This window comes from Phacochoerus africanus, chromosome 3, assembly GCF_016906955.1.
Source record: "Phacochoerus africanus isolate WHEZ1 chromosome 3, ROS_Pafr_v1, whole genome shotgun sequence".
NCBI classification, from domain to species: Eukaryota; Metazoa; Chordata; class Mammalia; order Artiodactyla; family Suidae; genus Phacochoerus; species Phacochoerus africanus.
Window position 1 is genome coordinate 108,780,610 of NC_062546.1, and position 23,877 is coordinate 108,804,486.

The following is a 23,877-nucleotide window of genomic DNA, read 5'->3' on the forward strand; positions in this document are numbered from 1 at the left end:
CAGCATACAGATTTAATCATGAACATGATTCAAACAAAATAAAATTAAAAAGAAAAAAATTAAAAAGAGTCATCAAAACCATAAAATGTGGGCAAGGGATGTTAGGAAGTAAATAAGTCTTTTTTTTGTTTGTTTGTATGTTTCTCTTCTTAATTTTAATATACTAATGAAGTGTTTGAACTTACAGGACCATCAGGCTAAAACACACAATTATGGGAAGGGGTTAGCATACTTAAAAAACAGGGCAACCACAAGCCAAAACCAAATATTGCATTGGCAAAAAATGAACAAAAAAGATACACTCAAGCAGATAATAACAGGAGACCATCCAACCAAAAAAAAAAAAGAAAGGAAGAATGGAGAACCATAGAATCAACTGGAACACGAGGTTCAAATGGCAATAAATAATCATCTATCAATTATCACCTTCAATATCAATGGACTGAATGCCCCAATCAAAAGACACAGAGTGGCTGAGTGGATAAAAAGGCAAAAACCTTCAATATGCTGCCTACAAGAAACTCACCTTAGGACAAAAGATACATATAGATTGAAAGTGAAAGGGTGGGGAAAAATATTTCACGCCAATAGACATGACAGAAAAGCAGGAGTCGCAACACTCATATCAGACAAAATAGACTCTAAAACAAAGGACATAAAGAAAGACAAAGAAGAACACTACTTAATGATTAAGGGATCCATCCAAGGAGAGGATGTTACTATCGTCAACATATATGCCCCAAATACAGGAGCACCCAGATACATACAACAAATATTAACAGACATAAAGGGAGATATTGATGAGAATACAATCATAGTAGGAGACCTTAATACCCCCCTCACATCAATGGACAGATCCTCTAGACAGAAAACCAATCAAGCAACAGAGATCCTAAAGGAAACAATAGAAAAGTTAGACTTCATTGATATCTTCAGGACACTACATCCAAAAAAAGCAGAATACACATTCTTCTCAAATGCTCATGGAACATTCTCAAGAATCGACCACATATTGGGACACAAAGCGAATCTCAATAAATTTAGGAGCATAGAAATTATCTCAAGTATCTTCTCTGACCACAATGCCATGAAATTAGAAACCAACCATGGGAAAAGGAAAGAGAAAAACCTACTGCATGGAGACTAACAACATGCTACTAAAAAAACCAATGGGTCAATGAGGAAATCAAGAAGGAAATTAAAAACTACCTTGAAACAAATGATAATGAAGACACAACCGCTCAAAATCTATGGGGTGCTGCGAAAGCAGTGCTCAGAGGGAAATTTATAGCAATACAGGCCTTTCTCAAAAAAGAAGAAAGATCCCAAATGGACAACTTAACCCTCCACCTAAATGAATTAGAAAAAGAAGAACAAAAAAGGCCTAAAGTCAGCAGAAGGAAGGAAATGATAAAGATCAAAGAAGAAATCAATAAAATAGAGACTCAGAAAACAATAGAGAAAATTAATAAAACCAAGAGCTGGTTCTTTGAAAAGGTCAACAAAATTGACAAACCCCTGGCCAGACTCACTCAAAAGAGGAGAGAAAGAACCCAAATAACCAAAATTAGAAATGAAAAAGGAGAAATCACAACGGATACAGCAGAAATACAAAAAACCATAAGAGAATACTATGAACAACTATACGGCAACAAGTTTGACAATCTGGAAGAAATGGACAATTTTCTAGAATCTTACAGCCTGCCAAAACTGAATCAAGTAGAAACAGACCAACTGAACAGATCAATCACTAGAAATGAAATTGAAGAGGTCATAAAATCACTCCCTACAAATAAAAGTCCAGGACCAGACGGCTTCACAGGTGAATTTTATCAAACATATAAAGAGGAATTGGTGCCCATCCTCCTTAAACTCTTTCAAAAGGTTGAAGAAGAAGGAATACTCCCAAAGACATTCTATGATGCCACCATCACCCTCATTCCAAAACCAGACAAAGATACCACCAAAAAAGAAAATTATCAACCAATATCATTGATGAATATAGATGCAAAAATTCTCAGCAAAATCTTAGCCAACTGAATCCAACAACATACCAAAAAAATTATACACCATGACCAGGTTGGGTTCATCCCAGGTTCACAAGGATGGTTCAACATGCGCAAATCAATCAATGTCATACACCACATTAACAAAAAAAAAAGTCAAAAATCATATGATCATCTCAATAGACGCAGAAAAAGCATTTGACAAAGTCCAACATCCATTCATGATCAAGACCCTCGCCAAAATGGGTACAGAGGGGACATTCCTGAACATAATCAAAGCCATTTATGATAAACCCACAGCAAATATAATACTCAATGGGGAAAAACTGAAAGCCTTCTCCCTCAAATCTGGAACAAGACAGGGATGCCCACTCTCACCACTGCTCTTCAACATAGTTTTGGAAGGCCTAGCCACAGCAATTAGACAAACCAAAGAAATAAAAGGCATCCATATAGGAAGAGAAGAGATAAAACTGTCACTGTAGGCAGATGACATGATACTATACATAGAAAACCCTAAGGACTCAACCCCAAAACTACTTGAACTGATTCATAAATTCAGCAAAGTAGCAGACTATAAGATTAATATTCAGAAGTCAGTTGCATTTCTGTATACCAGCAATGAAATATTAGAAAAGGAATACAAAAATACGATACCTTTTAAAATTGCACCTCACAAAATCAAATACCTCAGAATACACCTGACCAAGGAGGTAAAGGACCTATATGCCGAGAACTATAAAACTTTAATCAAAGAAATCAAAGAAGATGTAAAGAAATGGGAAGATATTCCATGTTCCTGGATTGGGAAAATCAATATTGTAAAAATGGCCATACTACCCAAAGCAATCTACAGATTCAATGCAATCCCTATCAAATGACCCATGCCATTTTTCACAGAACTAGAACAAACAATCCAAACATTTACATGGAACCACAAAAGACCCAGAATCGCCAAAGCAATCCTGAGAAACAAAGACCAAGCAGGAGGCATAACTCTCCCAGACTTCAAGAAATACTACAAAGCCACAGTCATCAAAACAGTGTGGTACTGGTATCAAAACAGACAGACAGACCAATGGAACAGAATAGAGAACCTGGAAATACACCCTGACACCTATGGTCAATTAATCTTTGACAAGGGAGGCAAGAACATAAAATGGGAAAAAGAAAGTCTATTCAGCAAGCATTGCTGGGAAACCTGGACAGCTGCATGCAAAGCAATGAAACTAGAACACACCCTCACACCATGCACAAAAATAAACTCAAAATGGCTGAAAGACTTAAATATACGACAGGACACCATCAAACTCCTAGAAGAAAACATAGGCAAAACACTCTCTGACAACAACATCATGAATATTTTCTCAGGTCAGTCTCCCAAAGCAATAGAAATTAGAGCAAAAATAAACCCATGGGACCTCATCAAACTGAAAAGCTTTTGCACAGCAAAGGAAACCAAAAAGACAACAAAAAGACAACGTTCAGAATCAGAGAAAATAGTTCAAATGATGCAACCGACAAGGGCTTAATCTCTAGAATATATAAGCAACTTATACAACCCAACAGCAAAAAAGCCAATCAATCAATGGAAAAATGGGCAAAAGACCTGAACAGACACTTCTCCAAGGAAGATATACAGATGGCCAGCAAACACATGAAAAAATGCTCAGCATCGCTGATTATAAGAGAAATGCAAATCAAAACTACCATGAGATACCACCTCACACCAGTCAGAATGGCCATCATTAATAAGTCCACAAATAACAAGTGCTGGAGGGGGTGTGGAGAAAAGGGAACCCTCCTGCACTGTTGGTGGGAATGTCAACTGGTACAGCCACTATGGAGAACAGTTTGGAGATACCTTAGAAATCTATCCATAGAACTTCCATAGGACCCCGCAATCCCACTCTTGGGCATCTATCCGGACAAAACTCTACTTACAAGAGACACATGCACCCGCGTGTTCATTGCAGCACTATTCACAATAGCCAGGACATGGAAACAACCCAAATGTCCATCGACAGATGATTGGATTTGGAAGAGGTGGTATATATACACAATGGAATACTACTCAGCCATAAAAAAAGAATGACATAATGCCATTTGCAACAACATGGATGGAACTTGAGAATCTCATACTGAGTGAAATGAGCCAGAAAGACAAAGACAAATACCATATGATATCACTCATAACTGGAATCTAATATCCAGCACAAATGAACATCTCCTCAGAAAAGAAAATCATGGACTTGGAGAAGAGACTTGTGGCTGCCTGATGGGAGGGGGAGGGGGAGGGAGTGGGAGGGATCGGGAGCTTGGGCTTATCAGACACAACTTAGAATAGATTTACAAGGAGATCCTGCTGAGTAGCATTGAGAACTTTGTCTAGATACTCATGTTGCAACAGAAGAAAGGGTGGGGGAAAAATGTAATTGTAATGTATACATGTAAGGATAACCTGACCCCCTTGCTGTACAGTGGGAAAAAAAAAAAAAGACTCATTAGACTTGATGGCTAAATGAGAGTGATGAGGAAAAGGAAAAATAAGAAGTGTAAGTTAGCTTTCAGCAGTTTTGGACTTCTGGGTGCATGATGTGACTATCACTGAGTTAGAAAATATCTAGCAGGGAAAAATGATTTTTTGGGGGTTTAATAATTAATTAGGTTTGAGATGTATTGAATCAGTAGTGCTCATGGGCCGTATATGTGGAAATGTCATTAAGGTTGATCGGTATTTGGTCTGGAGATCTAGGAAGCAACTTGACAGCCTGTTTAAACTTTAAGCTTCGCAGTGAATGCAGTCCATGAATTCCTGGGTTTTTAAAACAAAGATGGAAAAGAAGTTAATGAATCACCTCTGGGGAGCCACAAAACTTCAGGCTATTGTGTTGAGGTTCAGAGAACATACAGAAAAAATGGAAGAATTGGAGATAAGGATATCATGGAATCCATGGGAAATGAATGGTTTAAAAAAGAAGGAGGGAGTTCCTCTCATGGTTCAACATTAATGAACCCAACTAGTATCCATGAAGACACAGGTTCAATCCCTGGTCTCACTCAGTGGGTTAAAGATCCAGTGTATCCAGTGGGCTGTAGTTTAGGTCACAGATGTGGCTTGGATCTGGCATGGCTGTGGCTGTGGCTGTAGATTGGCAGCTAGAGTTCTGATTTGACCCCTAGCCTGGGAATTTCCATATGCTGTGGGTGTGACCCCCCCAAAAAAAAGACCAAAAAAAAAAAAAAAAGGAAGTGCTTGAGGGTGTAAAAAGCCTGGGTCAGTGTATAGCACATAGGAAGTACTCAATAAATTCTGGTTGTATGAAACTCTTAGAATCAAAATTGTGGTGATAGTGTACACATGCTCTCTGTCTCCTTTTTTCAACTCTTTATATTTCATTTTGATAGTTTTTCCCCTATTCTTAAATGATGCTAAAATACATATTTTTTTATATTAAGCTGTATGTGTTGTTTGTATAATTTGGAAATTAATACCTTGTCAGTAGAATTATTTGCAAATATAATTTTCCAGTTCATAGGTTGTCTTCATAAATTCTAACATATTTTTATAAAGATATCTTATAAATGTCTTTATAAAAGTGTAATTTTAATGCTGCCGAATGTTTAAGACCACACTCTGGAGAGGTCACTGGGCAAAGCTGTAGGTCAGTTATGATAATAGGACTCACCATGTATAGAATCTTTAGAAGGACCACAGTGGCCCAGGCTAGATGGACAGTGATAATGCTATTAGGTGAGGGAGTTTCTCTGTTTTTTTTTTTTTTTTTTTTTGCTTTTGAGTTCCAATCTTTTCTTTCAGAATTTTGTCATAGCTGAATACTGCCTTAGGAAAATACATATATTCAACTAACTGCAAAGCAAGGATATGGATGGGAAAACAGAAATATCATCAGGAAATGGTCAAGACTAACTACAGATAATAAGCTAGAATAGACTCAGCTAGGCACCTTGTTCTCAGTTTAAAAGACTGTAGAGTGATATTGGGTATGATGGTGAAGTCAGCCTTTAACAATGTCTTTTAAATCCACATGACTGTAATCCATAGTAATGGTCTACTATATCTAGCATGGTGCTGTCTTCCTAGAATTTTATCCTCCTTTGAACTCTGGATTCTTTCTTTTGTGTGGGATGTTCTATTTCTTGGAACCTACCTCTATGTTTTCTTGATATGTTTTCTCCTTTTGGCAGAATACATTCTCCAGTAGCTAAATCAGAAAGGAACATAGGAGATAATTTTATTCACATTGGATATCTGAAAATATCTTTTTTTTTCCCACTGTACAGCATGGGGACCAAGTTCACATACATGTATACATACTTTTTCCTCCCATTGTTGTGTTGCAATGTAAATATCTAGACATAGTTCTCACTGCTACACATCAGGATCTCATTGTAAATCCATTCCAAGGGCAATAGTTTGCATCCCTTAACCCTGAGCTCCTGATCCCTCCCACTCCCTCCCTCTCCCCCTGGGCAGCCACAACTCTATTCTTCAAACTCTATGATTTTCTTTTCTGTGGAAACATTCATTTATGCTATATATTAGATTTCAGTTATAAGTGATATCATATGGTATTTGTCTTTCTCTTTCTGACTTATTTCACTCAGTATGAGAGTCTCTGGTTCCATCCATGTTGCTGCAAAGTACTATTCACAATAGCCAAGACATGGAAACAACCCAAATGTCCATCGACAGATGATTGGATTAGGAAGATGTGGTGTATATATACACAATGGAATACTACTCAGCCATAAAAAAGAATGACATAATGCCATTTGCAGCAACGTGGATGGAACTAGAGACTCTCATACACAGTTCAAATATCTCAATTCCACTCTCAGTTGATTGTTGACTTAGCTGGGTACAGAAATCTAACTTAGAAATACTTTTCCTTCAGGATTTTGAAGACATTATTTCAATGTTTTCAATATTGGCAATTAAGAAGTAAAGAGTCTTTCTGACTTTGTATATTACCTATTTTATCTCTCTATAATGAAAGCTTGGTGAAACTCTGGCTTGTCCACAAGTTCTGAAATTTGACAACAACGTGCCCTAGTAAGGGTTTATGTTCATTCAGTGGGCCGAACACTAAGTGACCTCTGGAAATTTTATTGAATTATTTTACTGATGATGGTTGAAAGACAATTTTCCCTGACTTCTCAGAGCCCAGACCTGCACAATCTGAGTATTTTAAGCAAAGGGCATTTTTGATCAGTAGAAAGCCTCGGGATCCAGGATCCCTCTACAGAGATTTAGAGACCTGCTTTCCCTGAGATATACCAGAGTAGTAAAGATTAAGCCTTCTACTACTTCCTAGAGGTATTTTCTTACATTCCAGTATAATTCATAATCCCTCTCTTTCTGGAAGGGAACATGAGCAGATAGGTTAGCAGCCTATAAGAGCTCAGAGTTCTAAAACTTAGGATTCCTCTCCAGTGTTGCACCACAATACACAGGGGTAAAATCCAGCCCTCATTGTGTTGCTGCTGTTTTACCATGGGTAATAAATGCTTTATATCTCCAAAGCAAGGCTATCGTGTCTTCTGTCAATGTATATTTATACATCTCTGGCAGGCTAACTTGTTAGCTTTCAAGTAGAGTGAAATCTCAAACCCCTCACCATTTTTTACTTGATAATGATTTATTTTAGTCCATTTTCCTTGTTCTTTCTTTCTAGGGATGGTACCCTTCTTGGCTGGTTCTCTAATATTTCATTGCCTATTTTCCATATCAGATCATCTCAAATTGATTTTCCAGTGTTCTTCTGTTTTTCATTTCCGCAGTCATGTTTTTATTTTCCAAAAGTTCTTTGTTTTCTAAATGTACCTTATTTTTAAAAACCTATTTTTTTCATGGATGAAATATCCTCTCTTACCTCTGTGAGAAAAAAATTGAGATATTTTGAAGCTTTCTTCTCCCTGCACAGCGACTGTTTGATTTTGTGTTTTTGGTTATTCATTTTGATCTCCACCTTTTATGCTAAAAGCCTCTTTAGGTTTCTAGTTATCGTTTGCTCATTGTTCATATTTAAAAGTTGGAGGCAAAAATATTAAAGGGAAATTCTACTAATTTAGGTAGTGTGTGTTGACTTTGAACTTGACTTTTGGGAGATCTGGATGCTTTTTTTCTCTATTTGATGTTAGATAATTTTGGTGTTTCTTCTTGAACTGATCAGAATCCCCAAGAATATCCTCTGTTATTCTGTCTGGAGGAGGAAGGCCAAGTTGTCAGTTTTCAGTGGGTGGAGGAAAGGATGGAGAGGAAAGAGGTAGTCTGAGCAATCAGTATGTACATATTTGCTTAATTTCTGTTCAGTGAATAGTAACTGCATCTTCTGTGTCTGGTGTCCCCTAATCTAGAAATCCTATATTTTACTCTCCAGATAGTAAATCTCCAGTTTGGGACCCTGAGGCAAGAGAAATTAGGGCTGCTTCATAGTTTTCCTAGCTGTTAGTTTAGGTTTTAGCATCCCTAGATCTTTTAAATCTGTTACCATTCATCTGATATTTTTTTAGCCTCCAAAATTCTTTTGCTATTCTCTCCTCTCTCAAGCTTCCTATTTTTTGTAGGTTTATGATGTAACTATGTTTTCGCTGGTGTTTCAGGGGGGTTCTTTTTTTTTCCTGCTTCAAAATTTTATTTTATTTTACTTTATTTTATTTCCATTTTTTTATTACTCAAATGAATTTATCACATCTGTAGTTGGGAAGGAAAAGCATTTATGGTATGAATGTAAATTTCCATCTTTCCCTGAAATCTGGTTTATTTCCTTATTTGGATTTGTTTACATTTGGTTTTTTAATCCATTTCAAATTGTAAAATAAGGATCAAGCATTAGGGTTGTTTTGTTGTTGTTGTTGTTGTTTTTAATATTTTCTTAAATAGCCAAATGTTTAAAACTATTTGTATTTAATTCTTTGTCCTTTGGCTTATTATGGCTTGTGATTATTAAAGGCTAAGGTCTAGTTCAAGACTACTTCTTGAGTTTCATTCCCCAATTCACTCAATTCTTTTTTTTTTTTTTCCCACTGTACAGCAAGGGGGTCAGGTTATCCTTACATGTATACATTACAATTACATTTTTCCCCCCACCCTTTCTTCTGTTGCAACGTGAATATCTAGACAAAGTTCTCAATGCTACTCAGCAGGATCTCCTTGTAAATCTATTCTAAGTTGTGTCTGATAAGCCCAAGCTCCCGATCCCTCCCACTCCCTCCCCCTCCCCCTCCCATCAGGCAGCCACAAGTCTCTTCTCCAAGTCCATGATTTTCTTTTCTGAGGAGATGTTCATTTGTGCTGGATATTAGATTCCAGTTATGAGTGATATCATATGGTATTTGTCTTTGTCTTTCTGGCTCATTTCACTCAGTATGAGATTCTCAAGTTCCATCCATGTTGTTGCAAATGGCATTATGTCATTCTTTTTTTATGGCTGAGTAGTATTCCATTGTGTATATATACCACCTCTTCCAAATCCAATCATCTGTCGATGGACATTTGGGTTGTTTCCATGTCCTGGCTATTGTGAATAGTGCTGCAATGAACACGCGGGTGCATGTGTCTCTTGTAAGTAGAGTTTTGTCTGGATAGATGCCCAAGAGTGGGATTGCGGGGTCCTATGGAAGTTCTATGGATAGATTTCTAAGGTATCTCCAAACTGTTCTCCATAGTGGCTGTACCAGTTGACATTCCCACCAACAGTGCAGGAGGGTTCCCTTTTCTCCACACCCCCTCCAGCACTTGTTATTTGTGGACTTATTAATGATGGCCATTCTGACTGGTGTGAGGTGGTATCTCATGGTAGTTTTGATTTGCATTTCTCTTATAATCAGCGATGCTGAGCATTTTTTCATGTGTTTGCTGGCCATCTGTATATCTTCCTTGGAGAAGTGTCTGTTCAGGTCTTTTGCCCATTTTTCCATTGATTGATTGGCTTTTTTGCTGTTGGGTTGTATAAGTTGCTTATATATTCTAGAGATTAAGCCCTTGTCGGTTGCATCATTTGAACTATTTTCTCTGATTCTGAACGTTGTCTTTTTGTTGTCTTTTTGGTTTCCTTTGCTGTGCAAAAGCTTTTCAGTTTGATGAGGTCCCATGGGTTTATTTTTGCTCTAATTTCTATTGCTTTGGGAGACTGACCTGAGAAAATATTCATGATGTTGATGTCAGAGAGTGTTTTGCCTATGTTTTCTTCTAGGAGTTTGATGGTGTCCTGTCGTATATTTAAGTCTTTCAGCCATTTTGAGTTTATTTTTGTGCATGGTGTCCTAGCCACAGCAATTAGACAAACAAAAGAAATAAACGGCATCTATATAGGAAGAGAAGAGTCATTCAATTCTAATACCAGTATAATAGTATTTTAATGATGGTACTTCTAAGGAAAAGCTTAGTGTCTTGAATGTTAAGTCCCAAGGAAAGGGTTGCAATTGTTTTGATTTGCCTTTCACAAATACGTAGGTACTTAATAGTATTTAAACAATTTAAGCTAACAGGAGAGAGCCAAAAAAGAATGAAAGGAATGATAATAAGATAGAATGACAGAAATAATTATTTTTTAAATATTTATTTGTCCAAATTATGTATTATTGAAATATAAATATATTTTTCAAAGTTATCAAATTTTATTTTAAAATTCCAGAATGTAATTTATTCATTCAAAATTTAAAGGACATAATTTTTAACCATCTACTCTATGCTAAATAAGTTTACTGGATAGGTGAAATGACTAGAATCACATTATTTTTCTTTTTTGTTGCGGATAAATATCAGAAGGCTTTATATGTAATGAATGCCTGCTGTTCCAGGTACTGTGATGTTTCACATGCAATTTTACATCTATTCTTTATCCTAACACTGTATGTATGTATTATCCCAATATTCAAGGATATAGAAACTGTGGCCCAGAGAAGTTAAGTAACTTGCATAAATTCATATGGCCAAGAAATATTGCTATTGCATTTCAAATTCATGTTCTCCCAATCTCCCAAGTGTAAGAAAAAAATTGAGGAAAAATAATTCCATAATTTTATAATGTAATACTGTCTTATTCATATTACCTGTTTAAGAGCATGGGTCTCTAGCCTTGGTGGAAAGTGGCATTTAGAATATTAGAGATGGACTTCTCCTGTGGCTCAGCATGCTGTTGTGGCATAGGTTCAGTCCCTAGCCTAGGAACTTCTACATGCCATGGGTGAAAAAAAATATATATATATATGTGTATATATAGATAGATAGATAAATAGATAGATAGATATTAGAGAAGATATTTAGCATATTTTATTAATTAAGTTCAGGTTTAATAGATTATATTTAAGTAAGTGTACTTGAGAACTGAGACCATAAAATCTATTAGTGCTTTACTAAGCTTGTTTGAAACTTCTTTTTCTGGTTCCCAAACTTTTAAGTATTAAGAACAAATTTTAAAAATTTTATGTGTGTGTGTAGCTATGTGTGTGTGTGTGTGTGTGTAGCTATATGTATGTGTGTGTATCCATGTTCTAATTAGACTGGGACTCAGCTAACAAGTATTAACTGAAAACTCAGAGATTTGATAGCTAGCCCTAATGTTAGTTTCAGAATCAATCAAGAATCTAGTATGCCTTAACTTGGTCAGTGACACATGATTTGATCTTATAAAGCCTAGTAAATAAGATAGCCACTGAGTAAATATCAGACATGATTTTTTAAAATTGCTTATAGATTTTTGCCACCAAAATCAGATCAGTCTGATCTTTATGTGATTAACTATATAATGTAGCTGGAGTTTGTAGTAGAGTCAGTTTTTAAAATTTTAGCCAGAAATAGTTGGAAAAAGTGGTGTTTTATAATTCAAAAGAAAATTACTAATCCCGTCTGGTATTTATGTCATTTAGTTGTATCTAAATTGAGTGGCAAAAAGAAAGATTATTATTATTAGTTTATATGGCTTCTATATTAGTATACAAGATGTATTACTATATAATTTCCTTAAGCATAAGGGCTGTTTTATATTTTAATAACTGAGAATTTACTCAATCACTGTGACAATCAACATATATTTATGTTGTTCCAAGTGCATGCAAAACACTGTAAACTCTCCAGAATAAATCAGAAATCTTTAACTGAAGAACCTTACATTTCAGTACAGGACAAAGTATATATGCAATATAATAAATGCTGGAGAGTTCCCATATACTGATACAATTGTGTGGGGGTTTAGAAAAAGGAACAGTTATTTTTAGTTGAAAAAATCAAAATATTATTTCTGGAGGATGGCATTTGGTCTGCCCCTCAAAAAATAGTCAGGAGCCGTAGATGCCATATAAACAATGAAAAGAGAGTGAAAAATGACAAATGTAACTGTGGTTCCATGATTCCTGGAACATGAAAGTCACGATGGCTACTTTGCCCTCCTCCTTCAGTGGGTCATTCCTGTGAAGAATGAAGCAGAAGGGCAGCCCTTGTTAACACGAAGTCACTCTCAAAACCAAAAGCTCATAAGACATCTTCACAGGAGTCTGAAAATGTCATCAGGTTGTTTTTATTTGCTTTACATCATAGAAGAAACTTTGGGGGCCATATTGTTAACAGATGTATTAGGGCAAATGTTAAATTACAAAAGGAATTTTAAGACACCATTATTTAAATCATAGGGGAGATATTTCTCTTTCACCTGACAGTGCAGCTGGTCTAGGCTGGTAGGGTGCCTCTCCTCCACTGGATTATTCAGGGTACCAAGTGCCTGCATTTTGCTTAACAAGCCCAGGAGAGTGTTATTTTTCATCCCTATAGTCAGAGCAGAGTCACTGCTATGCCTGTCTTCCAGCCAATGGCAAGAGTGGAAAAGCTAACATCCAGGGGAAAATATCTGCTCACATTCCACTAAGCTAAATTAAACACATGGCCCCACTACCTCCAAGAGGCTGGCTAGATAGCCATGTTTCCAGGAAAAAGGGAAAATAAGATTTGGAGGAAGTGAGGGAAAACTAGTAGACTGCCGCAATAGATTTTTTTATGCTTTTTTATGTTTTTATAATTTCTCAGGATTTGTAGAAAATTTACTCTTTAGAACTTTTTATTCTTTTATAGTTTAAAATGATCTAGGAGTTCCCATTGTGGCTTAGCAGGTTAAGAACCTGACATAATGTCCATGAGGAATCAGGTTCGATCCCTGGCCTCTCTCAGTGGGTTAAGGTCCAGTATTGCCTCAAGCTTTGGTGTAAATTGCAGATGCAGCTCATATCTGTTGTTGCTGTGGTTGTGGCATAGACCAACAGCTGCAATTCCCATTCCATCCCTGGCCTGGGGACTTCCATATGCTGCAGGTGCAGCCGTGAAAAGAAAAAAAAAATATGCTCTAAATCTTATAAGATTTAGAATAGAGAGACTCACACACTGTAATTGCATGTTATATTTTTAAGAGACTTCCACTATAACTTGTACATGTGGCTAATGCAACTCTCAAAATTAAGTTGTAAGATTGAAGCTATTCAGGCACCAAAGTAAAAATGTGACTCATGCTCTGTTTATGTGTTTAACAAGATAAAATATGTGATCCTCATATTTATTTTACTCTTCCTCAGCAACAGATTTCAGTACCCAAAACGGGCATTTCTGAAGAGAGTATAAAGATTATAAAATCCCTTTTCTAGATTATGAGCTGTAGACCACCCAGATAAAAGCATGAATTTGATATACATTATGATTAAATTACTTTTGCATAAATAATCTATGTCAGAATCACAACCTAGAGTCTGTTGAATCTTTGCTCAACTTATATTCATTTTGTGATAGCAGTAAAAAAAGAATGCCATATAAGATATGTTCACAAAATGAGATGAACGCTTTTAAAGTTCTATATTATTTTATGAAGTTGACATGTAATACTAATGGTAGGAATCCCTGCTAAAATTTAATATTAATGAAGATTCCTTTTAATACATGAGCAAACATTTTTAATAAATGAATATGTTTGGTGAAGTTCAACACATTAGTATTTATATATATTAAACATCTACTTGATGCAAGGTACTGTGTGGTTTTAACATGTTTGAATTGAATGCATTTGTTACATGCACTTGATTTTTTTCAAGGGTAGCTGATTAAAAGGAGCCATCTGCCCTATTCTCTTTGCTGGACATAGGTATATAAAATAAAAGAAAGCAAAACTATTGCAGTGCTCTGTACTACATATCAACAAAGCAAAAAGAAAAATGAACATTATTATGAATAAACTTTACACAGAAACTGATTGGCCCAATGGTCTTACCTCCCTAGGCACCAGAGTGAGTTCTGTAACTTAAGGGAACATGTAAGATTAATGGCATATGGCCAGACTGTATTTTATTTATATATCAATCTCTAACTTACATAAAAACCTCAAAGGCAGAAGGAATCTAAAATTGCATGGGAAAGGAAAAAGAATGTGAGTCCAAGAAGGAAAAAAAAAAACACAACTCTCTGCATATATTTTATTTATCAGACACAAAATTAGTTGTCAGCTTTCCCTGATACGTTTTCCAATATGCTCTCATTACAATCTGAGGATGGAAAACCAACCGCCATGGTGACTGAGAATTGATTGGACGGGTGGGAGCAGTGTGGACAGAAGAAGAGATGTTTGGTAGGAGAGAAGCACACCAACCAACATTGGCAAGAAATGGCTGTAGAACTTAGAAATAAGCACAGCAGGAAAAGCCCAGCAAAATAGGATTAAGAAGTCATTTCATGAAAGGACTGAATCATCCACTTCAATATGGCTAGAGGCATCTCTCTCTTCACTTAATTGAGATTATTTTGATTGTATTTCCTGTGACAGTTCCTAATTTGCGGAAATTTGAGTTGCCTTCATTTTTTTCCTGAGTCCAAACAAACAACTACTAAAAGATGGAATGAAAGTATAATGATTCTTCAGGGCCTAAGCAGCCATTACTTTGAAAATCCACTTACCCAGAATATTCTTCTTATAAATCAGGTAATTAGTACAGTTATTTTCAAAGTTATGAGTTGTGTTTCTGGTAAAAAGAAGTGTCCATTTGAGATGGGCATATTGCTTTGCCTTAGTACTGTTGATATATCTGTCAGTTCCAGTTAATAAAAATATAATAGCAAACCAAAAAAGAAGGGCCAAAATAAGGGAATGCTTCTGTGGGACAGAAGCTTGTGTTCTGAAGTGTAGAAAAGGTGGGGATAGAGGCAGGAGTTAAGTTAAGTGATTAATTGGCTCAAAAATAAAACAGAACACATGGAGCATCTTAAGAATGGCCAGATTACTTTCAAACCATTTGCAGATAATTTTAGGGTTGTTCATTTATTACCAGGAGATAATTTTTTTATGTTAGAAGAATTAAAAAGTCAGCAAAGACCCGTTGTTGCTTTATCCATTATTTATTGAGAAGGAAATGAAGGAGGAGAATGGACACAGATTAGAATTGCTTAATTGTGCTAAGAGTTCTCTCAAGTGCTGTGATTTTTATGTGTGCTGAAAATTCAGATGAAGGTTGGGAGCCTGTGTTTTCTTCCTTTGACTTCTGGAATTACAGTATCTACAGAGTTCCTGTTGTGGCTCAGTGGGTTGGGAGCCCAGACTTACCATCTGTGAGGTTGCAGGTTCAATCCCTGGCCTCACTCAGTGGGTTAAGGATCCAGCATTGCGACAAGCTGCCGCACAGGTCACAGATGCAGCTTGTATCCTGCATTGTTGTAGCTGTGGCATAAGCCTTAGCTGCAGTTCTAATTCGATCCCTAACCCAGGAACTTCCATATGCCACAGGTGCGGCCATAAAAAGAAAAAAAAATTAGTATCCAAGAAATCTCTTCAACTTACTCCATAGAGAGTGGAGGTAGAACTTTTTCTTTAACTTCTGAAGATAGATACATGGCTAAATGTCTATAAAAGTAAGTAGATACAAGCATATAATTAAGTCCAATCTTATGAAGTCATATGTTAAAACAGAATCTTCAAATGAAGTTTTCCAAAACATCTATAATCAATTAGGCTATATCTTTGAAACACTTGAAAAGTTTCCATAGCTTTATGATCCCAGCTTCTGCTTATTGCTGTTGACCAGTGTTATTTTCTCAAGAAAAGGGTGAGCAAATTCACCGAGTCTCAAGAAAAGTGGCTAATTCAAGCAAACTCTTATGCTCTCCTGTTTTAGCTTTTGATAAAACTTGAGCACTTTAAGGTCTGAGGTTCAGCATCAGTGCTGTCCCCAGACAGCCATTTCCTCCTGTGGGCATCCCTCGTAATTACTGAGATATTACCAGCTCTGGGTTTGCGCATAGAAGGCAGGAAAAGGCTGAGTCTCTGAGTGTCTAACGGGTGGAAAAAGGGGAAGCTCCAGAATTGAGACCAAAGGAATCGTATCTTACTGTTTCAGGCACTGTGAGTCCCTGTAATCGTTGTTAGGATTTGCTTCCCATCCCTTGTTTTGCAGAACCTTTTGGATTGTACTTGAATAATTATTCAAGACTCCTTACCATGAAATTCTGGCATTATGCATTTTTTTTAAAAAAATGTAAAATCTTTTAAACACTAATATGCTGTAACTCAAATCTTTGAAAGAAAAAAGTTCTTTGTTTGCAGCTTGGAACCTGCCATTCTATTTTATTATTGCAGAAGTTCCCAGCAGACATATTCACCCAGATTTAATTATTAAGCTATAAACATATCTTTGAAAATTTCCCTTAATACTGAATGCCTAGAAGTAATTTAGAATTGCTTTTTCAGTCATCTTATGTGGCAAATCAGACTTCAACACAGAGTATATTTTTTTTTCAAATGTTTTTGGAATGTGAAAATCACTGAATTGACAATAGTATCATGATGTGCAGCACATAAAACAGGTAAATGTAGAGACAGAATGGCTCAATGTATTGACATCTTAGGTAACCATTATGTATGTATATTTACCAAATGGAAGTTTAATGAGGGCAGCATCCTTATCTGTTTTGCTCATTATTTTATCCCCAGAGCACAGAATAGTGCTTGGCACTTATCTGGAGCTCAATAAGTATTTATTGAATAAGCACAGATGTGAAAGAACCAATCACACCTCATTTACACCCCCACATAACTGCATACACGCATGCCTTAGTACTGAATATGGAAGAAGTTGAAGATTTTTACTTGACATTAAACATATTCATGCAAATATCCAGACATACACATGCATTTATATTCAGTTATAGACTTGTTGTTTTGGTGATGTTTATTGCAGGAGACCAGTTTTCAGAGTGATTTATGTGAAAGTATAACTGGTTAAAGATGACCCTAAGTCTCAAGATATTTTAGATCACTGAAAAAAAAAGTCTATTATTTTTCTCCTTGCTTTGAGTTTGAGAATATGACAATAGGAGATATAAGCCTTAACTATTGACAGAGAGTAGACATGGACTATAGAATAACCAAAAACGCTCCAAAAAAATATCCTGTGTATAGTTTCTACAGGAAATTTAAGGAAATGGCTTGATAAAAGTGAAGCTTTCCAAATGTCACGACATTGACAAGATTTTTTTGGAAATACTGAATATTTGTTGAATATTAAAAAGTTCTCCACTCAATCTTCTTTAAAATAAAGTCATTTGAATGAATAAAGATGCAATTAACAGGTTTGGGTAATATATGTTAATATGCCAACATACAGAATCTACCTAAAAAAATACAAAAAGTAGGGTAAATGAAAAACCATTACTTAAAAATAAATAAACTTGTATTCCCATTACTGTTTTAACCCCTATGGCATTCCCTCTAAAGTGTTTGGATAGTTTCACTAGGTGCCAAATTTTTTATTATGAAGGGTTGACCTTTAATTCAAAAATTGCACTAGAACATGTTATTAATGAAGTGTATCCATCGCTGTTCCCTATTATTAAAATTGAAGAAGAGTTAGAAAAAAACCATTTGGTAACTGAGATATCAAGAACAAGTAGATTAGTAGTTGACATCACTTATATAACCTAATGCTCATAAAACCTGAGGACCATTTTCCCCCAGATAATTCAGATGTCAAGAAAGTAACTAGAAACTAATCATTTTTCTTCAGTCAGAATTGGGAAAAGGTTTTAAAAAATATGAAACTTCCTACAATCCTGACATCAATACTGGACTAAATCATCATTTATTTATTATTCTGTCTTATAAACATATTAAAGCAGAAAACCTCTAGGCTTATGTACAATAAAATATTTCAGCATTAAACCAAATAATAAAATGTCAAAGATAAAAGACTGATAACCCACATAGACATCTCTCTTCTATGGCTTAGGAGAAAAATCTGTCTACACAACTAGACTTCCCAGAGCATTCCCAGTTCCGTTCCCCAACCCTACACATTCTAAGACACTAGCCTTGATTTATCTTTCCTTGGCTTTACTAGATTGCATTAGTGTCTGTAAAGTGTTCTGCACTAAATCTCACTAACAGAAGTATGAAAATCTCTAATCACCTCACAACTGCAAATCTCAATTACAAAATGAATGTCAAGATGGTGTTTTTGTCATTTAAATGCTTCTGGAATTCCCAGTTTATACTGCTAATAATACATGTGTATTTGAACCCAAGGTTCTATATTAATGTCTCTATTTCTTCTCACAGTATATTCTAAAAAGGATTTTTTATTCCTTCTAATGTAATTTCTCAAAAAGATTAGAGGGGGTCAGACAATAAACCCGCTCTTTCACACTTAATCACCAGTAATAAGACAACACAGAACTGGGTCATTTTATCTACAGCTTCATTATAGTTTGCCTTTGGATACAAGTCCCATGAGTATAGGATATGTGGCAAATTAATATATACTACTTTGACTGATTTCACTGAATGAATTAGCTAAGTGTTCAAAAGAATTTACTGGTCCACTTGTAACAACTGTTCTATGAGTAAGTGCATTCTAAGCCCTTGTTTTCTGAGCCACATAGCTTCATGTGAGTGTAAACACTCAAATGTCATTTAAAAAGCAATAATGTCAACCCTAAGCTATCTTTAAACAGTGAATGAATTAAAATTTGAATTGAAAAAATTGCACCTCCATGATGTCACTATAAGTCCTCACTTTTTTTTTTTAATCAGTCTGCAGTTCATCAAATTGATACATATCAATGACCTGTCAGATTGCCAGCAACTAGGGAAAGCTCACCAAAACCTTAGAAGAAGAAACAAGATTATACACTTTCTTGCCCTACAAGCTGCTTTCATGGTGCTAAAAGGGAAAAGAATGGAAGCATAGAGCTGGTAACAGAGAATTGCTTTCTGAGGAGATGAGAGTCTTGTGCTAAATTAGAGATCTGGTAGCATCAGAAACTCTGAGAATCTTTGAGAAATGATGAGATTTCCTCTAATAAGGGAAGGGCAGAAATTGAACCCCAGCCTTTCGACAGTTGCCATTCCCCCAACATGGACACCATGCATTGGGACACCATGGCACCATTGCAACTGATTTCAGAGAAAATCATAAAGACTAGTATGGATACATTGTTCCAGTTATTATTTGAGCTGGACCTTCTGCTTTAGCTGACTCAAAATCTCTCATTAAGTTGAGAAGATGTCACATAAGAAAACAAGGAAATTTTCATTCAGAAATAGACTTACTTTAACCCCCTAAATCCTAACATTGGGCTCATTTGAAGCTGTGCATTAAGAAATAATAAAATTAATCTTTGACTAAAAAAACCCCAAATTTACTGCCTGCTTTGAAACCTATTCCTTCTGTCATGTTCTTAATTGAGAAACATGGCCAATCGAAATATGACAGGAAATGTATAACCATGACCTTGTCACTGGAAGGATGCTTCAGATCGCAAGACTTCTTCAGGGAAAAAAAAAAAGCTAAAAATTCATAAACAGTCATACTCTGATGTTTTTTCTCCTTTAAAAACCACTGCACTAAATATATAGTTTAACATGTTCTGTCCTCAGTCTCTCATAAAGATAATTTAAACATTGTAGGGAAAACAAAAAGATTCTTGGGGTAAACAAATTTCACATAATCATAAAACACAAAACTATACATATTAATATTACTATTTAAACATCTTTGAGTATAGCAGGCCTAAGAGGTAGTTTGATTTTGTAATATACTGTGGCTTAAATGAAAATAAAAAGATGCATTGAAGGACACAAAAAGGGTATTCAAATGGAGGATGTTTGTATTACATAAATTTATCAGGCATACAAGATCAGTATAACCAGGATAATTGCCAACTTGTATCTAGAGAGTACTACTGTATGTACTGTGCAATAAACATTATACAGCACAATAAATGAGGCAAAGTAGCTTGGAAAATATGTGAGGGGAAAGAGTGGAGAAAGGATTATAAAATATCTTTAGGAACATTAACATAAATGATGGGTTACAATCTTCCAACTTTATTCTTCTGACAAATTGTCTACATAGTAATGTTTTCATTGTACACTATCATTTAGAAACATACCATGCAAACCGTATGCTTGCAAAATCTATAGTTTCTTTTGTCAGGTTTGTGGCTTTTATTCAGTACTTGGCAAGTATGCTAGTTAGGTGTTAAATTTATAGCCTATACAGTAACTGAATTTCCTAAATACTTTTTGCTAGAAAAACAAAATGAAATATCATAGCAGTGAGGAACAGTGGAACACACATCCTGTTATGTAGAGCTAGTAAGCAGAGCTCTTCCTGCTCTTCGAAGCATCTGTCCATGGTGCTAGTCTTGCCTGTTAGATACACTCTTATAATTACATCATCTATTTCATGCTCATTGTGCTTGAGTTTATATGTCCCCATTGTCTATAACCCTTCCAAAACCAGAAATTTTGCATCTCTGCTGTTTCCAGTGCTGACTTTTCAGAGTGTTTAGATTTGGATATTTATTCTTTATTTCTATGACTTACTGCAGCATTTCTTTCAGTATTTTTCCTCCCTTTGTTTTCACAATTTGCTTTTTCTTTGACATTAGCAAACTTGTTTGTTTTTGTTCTCCCAAGCATGCATTCTGACCCCCACCACTTTAATTATGGAGGGGGGGGTTTAATAGCTATGGGTAGATATATTTCCCTTCTAGAATCTGAACTAGCTTTTAAAATTTGTTTCCCTCCCTTAATTTATAAATATTTTAATCAATAATGTATCTATTATTTCCCAAGTGAGCCCTAAGGAGTGTGTTTGATGGCCTCATACAAGCCATTCCAGGAGAACAGCCTCTCTCAAGCAGCTGACACCAGTGAGCATAGCTAAGTTTCTACCTCTCTCGAGTCCCTATATTTTTAGGTTAGCCAGCCAGCAACACACACTCACTCCATCACTGAACCAATGAAATTGATGTGTTGTGCAAGTTCCCTCACTCCCTTTTGCTGAACTTGCATTGTGTTGCCCATTGCGTATTCAGTCAGAAGCTAGCCTGGAACAAAAACTCAGCCATCAGAGAAAAATACTGTCTGTCCTCAACGTTGTAATTGCACTTGATCAGCATCAGCTCTGCATCAATAATTAGACAAGGGTCCAATAATTATGTTGGCAATGAAACAACATAGTCAAAACTTCAGTTTTTTCCATGAGGTGACTGTTCTAGGGCTGAAACCAATGTTGGAGATTGATGCTCCCCACCTACTTATAATATCACAGATGATTGAAAGCAGGTGCCCTTTGTATTGTTTGGAATATTGCCTTCCAGTTGTGGCCTCACAGACCAACTAAAGGACTATACTTGCTTTCATAGATGACATACTTGCTTTTAAAAATCTAATTAAAACTTTCTTTTTGGTCCTTAGGTAGAAAGATGGCTCTGCTGAGATAAGCTCTTAATTAATGCACTGAGAGCTTATGAGTCCCACCTCTCAACAGGAATGATTGACGTCCAAGGATACATAAATTACACTAATTGAGCCCTGCCTCTACACAGGCTTCCTACAGCCAACTCATCAGAGAAGCTAGGTGAGTAGACCAGCATAAAAAAAGTTATTGCAATATGCTCCATGCTTTCCCAAAGGGTGAAAAGAAACTTACCAGACTGTTGCACATTTATGATCACAGAAGGCATATCTTTTCAGTTTTAAGACATAGTTTTTGAGTTGTATCTTTTTTATATAATTATAAAAATTAGCATTTTTAATACAGCCATTTAAATTTAAATAAACCATTCTCTTCACAATTTTCAAGCAGCAAAACTTAAAGCCAATTATAGTATGCAAAAATCACTTGGCATCATTTGTTGATATTAAATCGTGTTGCATAGCAACCAATGCATATGCTATGGAGGGATTGTTTGAAATCAAACTTAATCATAGTCCTTGAGTTTAGTTGTTAGAAATGTACCTAATTGTAAACACACCTAATCCTCAGCCTCACAAAAGTCCATACTGAAATATTCTTTTTATGTTTATCTCATTCTGAAAGAAATTTGGAGGTATTCTGAGGCTCTGACTTTCATGAAGTCTAATAAATGATTTGGTATAATCTAGGTGGTTTAATAGTCTAAAATAAAATTCAGGTACAGGTCTATTTGCTAAAAATGAAGACAATTATACCATATTAGCTGTCTTCATTTATATCTGAAAGTTTTATTCACATATTTTTAAGTGTTTTAACAATTGCAGAAAAACAGTTTTAATTATTATCAAGGAAATATGAATAAAATGGAATATGAAATAATTTACTTAAAAGATATCTCTAAAATATATGCCTTATTTGGGCAAAATACAGATAGCGCTTGGTTTTACTATCTAAAATTTTAAAAGGCAAAAGTAAAGGGATGAAGACCACAAAGAAAACTAGATTAAGAAATTATTAAGTGTAATGTTGATACATCAAAATGAACAGATGTGGAAAGGCAAATAGTTAGAATAAAAGGAAAAAAATACCAAACAACAGAAGCACTGCAGTAAGTTTTAAAAATAATAAATCAAATGGAAAACCTAAACATTCCAAAAAATCAGTACTGGTTAAAAGTAGGGAAGGTCTTAATTTTCTTTTACTTTCTATCATAAGCTGTTGGTAGCTTCTCTTCCATTTCTCATTCCCTTCACCTCGATGCTCTGCATCCTCTGTCTCTTTCTCCCTCCCTTTTCCCCTCTCATCTGCTCTCTTGTTCTCTCATACAAGAATGTTATTACATACCACATAATTATTGACAGGTAATATTGACTGGAAAAGTATTTATTTAATTGCATGACATTAGTAGTTTTTTCAAACTCATGTTGTTAAAAAAAAGCAACCATAAAAATCCATTAAGTTAAATAATAGTATTTATAAAAGATTGAAAAAACTAAAAGCATTGTTCAAGTTGCCGTTGCTTAAATATTGAAACTAGCACACTTGGAACATGAGAAATTGATATTGTGTGTATTATACAGTATTTTACTTGCTTTTTAATCTGATCACGTTTTACAGCAGTTCAGAACTGTTAATAGTTGAAATGTGTTCAGTATTACAACATGGTTAATATTTTAATCAGAAAGTTTAAAAAAAATAGAGGAGAAAGTGATAGAATGAAACAGGACTCCGTTCAGAAGTATTTAGGAGAACTTCTATGTCCTAGTAGCAAAAATCAAAACGAATTCTTTTTAGACTTTGGATTCCCGAAAATTCAGGAGACCATGTTCCTCCCATACTTTTTCTCTTTCCACTCCAATGCACTTTGCTGTGCCTACTGTTTCAAATTGTGAAAAATGTGGAGCCCCACTTAAAAAGAAAATCATAAGATGGCTATATTTCTATCAAAATGGCTTTATTATTACCTGTGAGAAAACCTGAAGTGGAGAAAAATTGAGAGAGATCAGAAAATCCTGAGCTGATAATCTCGTAAAAAATATAAAATGCTTTTAACATCAAGACTATCTTGCAATGACCGAAATGGAATAAAAATGGAACAGCTTCTTTTACTCTGAGATCCTTTTAT